Raw genomic sequence first — 7,654 nt, 5'->3', positions numbered from 1 at the left:
ATCCTCAAATTCTTTTCCTTCAATAGATGTGAGCTTTAAGTTTTGTTCCATTGGAGTAGTAAGAGGATTGCACTCTGTCATGCCAAACCTGTTCAAAAGATCTCCAATGTATTTCTTTTGAAAAAGAAATATGGACTTCGGATGTTGGGTTACTTCAATGCCAAGATAGTAATGAACATAGCCCAAATCAGTCATTTCAAAACTTTTCCCCAATTCCTTCTTTATGGATGAAATGTAGCTTTCATTGTTCCCTGTCATCAAAAGATCATCTACATATACCACAAGATATACAACTTTTTTTCCAAATTTCTTGATAAATAAATTTGCATCATCAACATCATAATATTTGAAATTGAGTTTCAAAAGATGCTCAGTTAGTTTTTAGTACTAGGCTCGTGGTGCTTGTTTGAGGCCATACAAGGACTTCACAAGTTTGCATACTTTATGTTCATGTCCTTTCACAGCAAATCCTTCAAGTTGAGACATAAAAACATTGTCTTTTAGATCTCCATTTAAGAAAGCAGTTTTTACATCCATTTGATGGACTTTCCAACCGTTCTGAGCTGCTAGTGCAAAGAGTGTCCGGATGGTAGCCCATTTTGCTGTGGGGGAAAAGTCTCCTCATAATTGACCACTTCCTTCTGTGCAAAACCTGTTGCCAAAATCCTAGCTTTGTGCTTGTCAAGTGAGCCATCAGCTTTATACTTATTCTTGTAGACCCACTTGTAGCCAATTGGTTTGGTTCGTAATGGAGGATCAGCTAGCTTCCAAGTGTCGTTCTTTATGAGGGCATCATACTCCTTTTGCATCGCTTCTTTCCATTCATCATGAGAAGCAGCTTCTTTGAAGGAAGTTGGTTTAAAATCTGTAGACAAGTTCAATTCAAAATCATAAGAAACATCCATATCAATATGTGAATTAGAGTCATCCACATCACCTCCATTTTGTCGGTTTGAATTTCTAGTTCCTATCTTTCCAACCCCATCAGGATGAACACTTTCAAGTGTCTTTGTCAGCCACTTTGGGGGACCTTTCTCAGATGGTCTAGGCTGCTCCGTTGATTGAGTTGGGAGTAAATCAAGATTGAGTCTCCCAATTCTATCAATCACATCACTTAAAGCATCATCTGTTGTTAGAGTTTCATGTGGGGGAGAGTGTTCCTCAAAAGAAGATTCCACATGTTGATCTAGTATAGGAATCCCCCCTTCAAGATGTGGAATCTGATTATCAAATTCTTGAAATGATTTTTCTTTTTAGAATCTATCCAAGTGATCAAGTTGCCACTCAAAAACATTGTCAGTTTTGGATGATTCAAGAAACAATACGTATCTAGATACAAAAAACTTTTATTTACTTCATCATAGAGACAGTATGCTTTGTAGGTGTTTGAATACCCTAGGAAGATACATTTATGACTTCTAGCACCAAGTTTGTTTCTATGCACCTTTGGTATCAAGGCATAACAGGTGGAACCAAAGACCCTGAGATGCTTTACCGAAGGAACATGTCCATACCACATTTCATAAGGAGTCTTGTTTCTAATAGCATTAGATGGACATCTATTCTTTATATATGCAACACATAGAACAGCATCAGCCCAAAACAGTATGTTTACATTTTTGAAGAAGAGAATGGATCGTACCATATTTAAGATTGTCCTATTCATTCTTTCAGCTACACCATTCTGTTGGGGATTATAAGGCATAGTTGTTTGATGTTTGATCCCATGTTGGCGAAGATAATTTTCAAATTCATTTGATGTGTATTCTTTTCCATTATCAGTGCGAATAGACCCAATATGAGATTGTGCATCATTTTCAATCCATTTATGAAAATAATTGAATGTTTGAAAAGCATCAGATTTGTTCTTCAATAAAAAAACCCAACACATTCTGGTGTAGTCATCAATAAATGTCATCATATATTTATTTCCATTTGCAGAAGGAACAGGTATTGGACCACATAAATCTGAATGAATGAGTTCAAGTTTTCTATGTGCTCTTGAATGTGAATCATGAAAAGACTGTTTTCTATGCTTTCCTAGGATGCAAGAATTGCTTAAGTTTCCTAGGAATTGCAGGGAAACCAACAACACCATTTTTCTTCAACAAGCCGAGACTGTCATAGTTCAAATGTCCAAATCTAGCATGCCATAATAAACTTGATGGAAGTGTACCTTCTTCATGATGAGAATTGTATGAGAAATGTTATGCACGAGCAAAGGTTCCTTGTAGCTTGAGAAGCCTTTCTTCTTCTATTCCCCTTATGAAAATTGAGTGGTCAAATGCTTTTCTTACCTCAAGCTTGCCATCAAACATATGAATGGAGTGACCTTGCTAGCGGATGTGGACCAAGGACAACAAGTTTCTCTTGAGTTGTGGGAGATATAGAACATGATGCAGAATAAAGTCTGGAAGACCAGGCAGTTTAACCCTGATTGTGCCAAGCCCTGATGGCTTGATTTTTGATTGGTCTGCAAAGTATACTGCTCCATCAACATTGTTAGTAAATTCTCAAAAAAAATCTTTTCTATGAGTCATGTGGTAGGTTGCTCCTGAATCAAGCAACAAATCATTTTTCCAAGAAGCAAGTGAAGCATTAAATAAATCTTCATTTACTCCAATATTACATTGTGCCACAACATAGTGAGCGGATTCAGGTGCTTTACCTTTGTCTGTATGATCAGTTTTACCTTTCTGTTGGTTTATTTTCTGCTCAATTTTGTCCCATGGTAGCTTTCATGTAGAGGCATCATGTGATCCATTTCTTTTGCAGCGAATGTAGTGCAAATCTGCCTTTTCTCCTTGAGAATGTCTGCCCTTCCTGCCTCTGAAATATCTTCCTCTTCCTCTTCAACCACCTCTTCCTCTTGTAGAATCTTGAGTAGGATGCTTTTCTTTATGAGGTTGGTACGTTTTATTTATGCAATGGTATTTCTAATTTTGTTAATGATTTAACCTCCATAGGAGCATATATGAAATTGTGGCATCATAAGCTTGGACACATGAGTGAGAAAGAGATGCAGATTATTCACTCAAGAAATTTGTTGCTAGGTTTGAAGCATGTTGATTTGGATTTCTGTGAAAATTTTGTGTATGGAAAAGAAAAGAGAGTCATATTTCTCAGATTTTGGAAGGAAAAGAAGAGTGAAAAATTAGAGCTTGTACATACAGATGTATGGGGACCTACTTAGGTATCATATCTCGATGGCTCTCGCTATTATGTTACTTTTATTGATGATACAACTAGAAAAACCTAGATTTATTATATTCATAATAAATTTGATGTATTTGATACTTTCAAGTAATGGAAAACTTCGGTTGAGAATGAGACATTAAAGAAGTTGAAGTGTCTCAGAGTAGACAATGGAGGTGAATAATGCAGCAAAGAGTTTGAAACTATTGGTCAGAGCATGGAATTTGCATAGAGAAGACATTTCCAGGAACACCATAGGAAAATGGTGTGTTAGAAAGGATGAACAAGACAATCATGGAGCGTGCAAGGTGCATGAGATTACATGCAAGATTTCCCTTACAATTTTGGGCAAATTTTGTAGATACTCATCTTTATCTAATAAATAGAGAGCCTTCAATTTCCTTGGATGATGGTATTCCATAGGAGGCATGGACAAGTAAAAAGGTAAACTACACATTTTTAAATACTTTCAGTTGTGAAGCATTTGTCCACATCAATAAACAAAATAGAACAAAGATTGAGTCAAAATTAAAGAAATGTAATTTTATTGGATATGGTGTAAATGATTTGGCTATTACTTATATGATTATGAAAATCACAAAATAATTATGAGCAAGGATGTTGTATTCAATGAAAAATTCTTATATAAGGATCAAATGCAGGAAAAGAAATAGGAAAAGGAAAATGAAGAATACAAAGTGCTTGATGAGATCACATAAAAACTAAAGGTGCCTAAAAATCATAATGATCAGTGGCCACAAAAAAAACAACAACCACAACAGCGACATGCACCTCAAACACTTGAAAGTGGTGTTAGAATATCTACCAGGATAAGTAGACCCCCTGAATGATATTCTCCTTCATTATATTATGTATTGTTGACTGATTCTGGTGAACCGGGAATATTTGAAGAAGCAACGTAAATAGAAACTAGGAAGAAGTGGGAGCAAGCCATGGAAGAAGAGATGGAATCCTTGATGCATAACTAGACTTGGGACTTAGTCAAGTTGCCTGCAGGTAAAACAACATTGCAGAATAAATAGATTTATAGATTAAAGGAATAAGGTGGAGGTAAACAGACGTATAAGGTTATACTTGTGGTGAAGGGGTTTGCAAAAAAGAAAGGTATAGACTTTGATGAAATTTTTTCTCTTGTTGTTAAAATGACTTTAATCAAAACTATTTTAAGTCTAGTGGAAGCAAACTATTTTCATCTTGAGTAGTTAGATGTAAACAAAACCTTTCTCCATGGGGATTTGGAGCAAGAAATATATATGCAACAACCATAGTGGTATGAGGTCAAAGGGAAGGAGAAATTAGTGTGCAGGTTGAAGAAACCTTGTCTGGCTTAGAATAGGCTCCCAGACAATGTTATCTAAAATTTGATACATTTATGTCTAAACAAGGTTATACTAGATGCCACTCTGACCATTGTTTTTATCTTGAAAAGAAAAATTATGTCAACTATATTATATTGCTATTGTATGTAGATCACATGCTTGTTGCAGGGTCTAACATGCAAGAAATAAATGTGCTCAAAGGAAAATTGGCAAATTCATTTGCAATGAAGGATTTGGGTGCTACAAAACAAATCCTTGGTATGAGAATAACTAGAGACATGAAAAATTGCAAATTAACATTGTCTCAAAGTGAGTACATATAAAAGATATTAGAAAGATTTAATATTCAAAATGCAAAACCAGTTAGTACATCTTCAACTAGCCATTTAAAACTAAGGAGATGTGTCCCAAGACTCAGGAAGAGATGGTTTACATGTATAAAGTTCCATATGCATCAACAATTGGAAGCTTAATGTATGAAATGGTCTACACAAGACATAATATTTCACATGCAATGGGAGTTGTAAGAAGGTATATGAACAACCTGAGAAAAGAGAATTGGATGGCAAGGAAGTGGATTCTCAACTATTTGAGAGGTACCACAAATCAAGCATTAGGCTTTGTTGGTTCAAACATTTCTCTACAAGGATATGTTGATGAAGATGTGGCAGGTAATAGAGATAATAGGAGGAGCACCACAAATTATGTTGCTGCTACAAAGGCTAGTAAATAAATGATTTGGTTACAAATTTTTATGGATGAATTGGGAAAGAAATAGGACATGGGCAGGTTATACATCGATAGCCAAAGTGTCATTCATCTTGCAAAGAACCCAACATTTCATTCCAAGACTAAATATATACAACTCAAGTACCATTCCATACGGTCAGTTTTGGAAGATGGACAGTTGAAGCTAGAAAAGATACACGCTAGCCAAAGTCCTGCAAATTTGTTAACAAAAGTTGTAATCGGGGAGAAATTGAGATTTTGGTTAGTTTCAATTGGATTTCAAGTATGATGATGCATATGAGAAACAACCAGGTCCAAAGTGGAAGCATTGTCCAACAAGTTAAGTAGCTGTGGAGTTTCTATAATTAGTCACCAAGTGGGAGATTGTTGGGTGTGGAGCTTGATTATCTTCCTCATTGTTCAGAGGTTTTTTGTTTCAGTCGCGTTGGATCCCTGTTCCTAACAGGGTGGAAACCTTGCCTGTTTAATCGACATCATGGGGGTCCGAGGTGAAAACAATGATTTTATGAGCCCCCCCGGCAAGGGTTTAGGGGAAGTGCCCCTGAAGCTAAAAATAAATGAAAAATTGCCTTGTAAAATATTGTAATTTCATAGTCAATCTAGGTCGTTCATTAGGTGAATGATATGATGGTAGAAGTTATGTTAATTTAGGGTTTTTTTTCCCTATAAGGAAACCCTCGGTTTATATGAGGGATTGTATCGCGGTCATGTATTATTATTCTGAGCGAGAAAGAGAGAGGAGATTATGTGAGAGCGAAGAGGAAATTACAATGGATCTATTATAGGTTGAATCTCTTCATTTTTCTAGATAATATAAAACAAAGGACTGGTTGTTTCTCTATTATTGTAGCCCGAACTGGGTGAACCAAGTATATTTGTGTCTCTCTTATTTATGCATTTATTTTTTGTGTTTCCATAATATTTTATTTGTTTCACTCCTATGTTAATTATTTTCTAACATCTATATCACATGACACACTCTCCTCTTTAGATGACTGGGCAGAGGATGTCGGTAGAGAACACATATCAATTGTGTTTGGTGTATTAGAAATACTCTTAACATTTCCTATAGCATTATTCAAATCATGATCGGTTGAGGATTTAGGACTTGAATTCTGAGCAGGATCATTTGGGGGAAGAATTGTTCTTAGAAACACCTTCCTTTTATTGTCTAGAGTAGGCTCACGAACTCATCCCTTACTCCTTAAATTGTAGGTCATAGGAGGGTTAGCGAGAGGCATTTTTCCAACTGAAAATTTTCCTACTAATGGGGATTCATCACCTTTAATTAGTTGAACATCAATATGGATCCCCCAACATTAGCATTGTATTCAGGTGGAGAAGCTTCATCCTCTTCTTTTGACTGATCAAATTTATCTTTTATGGTTTGATCATCAATAACTTTATTTACCATAGTAATCATGTTGTGTAGCAATTGTGGAAATGTTTTCTTAGAGTGAGATGCTTGATGAAAGGTGTGATAATTATCCTTACCCAACTCCTCAACATTAAGAACCACATTGGAGCTTTTTGCTAACATGTTCAGTTATTATTCTATTTGAAAAAGGGTTTGAATGATTTACTACTAGAAGAACTCTCATTGGTTTTCCTCTTGAGATCGAATACTTCATTAGTTAGTTGTTTGAGAGATTTTCTTAAATTTCCTAAATCGAAAGCATATTTATTAGTAGATTTAACATAAGAATCTCAATGTTTATTACTGACATTCTTTCAATATTATTGTGTAGTAATTACTCCAATAGATTTGATATATTTCTCCACTGCTAAGGCTTCATTGAAATTCTATGCCAAAGTGCCTTTGTTAGCCCTCTTGAAAACCATAGAAATGTTAGTTGGAAATTCTGTAATATAATAATCAGATGTAATAGAATCATGAGGTTGGACATCTATGGGAAACTTGTTCAGAATGGTTGTAAAGCATTGATTAAAATCCTTTACTTTCTCTTTATTTCCCATATTTAGATTTCTCAATTCCTTTAACAACATGGTTGGTGATTTGTCATCAATAAACTTCTCTAGAAAATCCTTATTGAAGTCCTCCCAATTCCTAATCAATCCAACAGGGAGACTATGATACCATGTTGAGTCTTTATTCTCAGGTGTGTACGGGAAAATTCTACAAACCACATCATCATATCACACATCCAACACTACTAATTGCAAATAAATGTTATTAGCATGGTCCTCTATGGTAGTATACTTATCTAGATCATATTTTGTCAGGAATTTCTCTGGATGGTGTGGTAAAGGATGTAGAATGCCTGGAATATTAAGTGTTCATTGGACCATCCAATCTAGTTGTTGGTTATAAACCATATTGTTTTTATTCTCCTCGTCAATTTCACAAT

The sequence above is a fragment of the Pinus tabuliformis genome, chromosome 1_2, assembly GCF_031772625.1.
Source record: "Pinus tabuliformis cultivar Carrire ecotype Pingquan chromosome 1_2, CPIR1, whole genome shotgun sequence".
In the NCBI taxonomy this organism is placed as follows: Eukaryota; Viridiplantae; Streptophyta; class Pinopsida; order Pinales; family Pinaceae; genus Pinus; species Pinus tabuliformis.
This window is presented reverse-complemented; position numbering follows the sequence as displayed.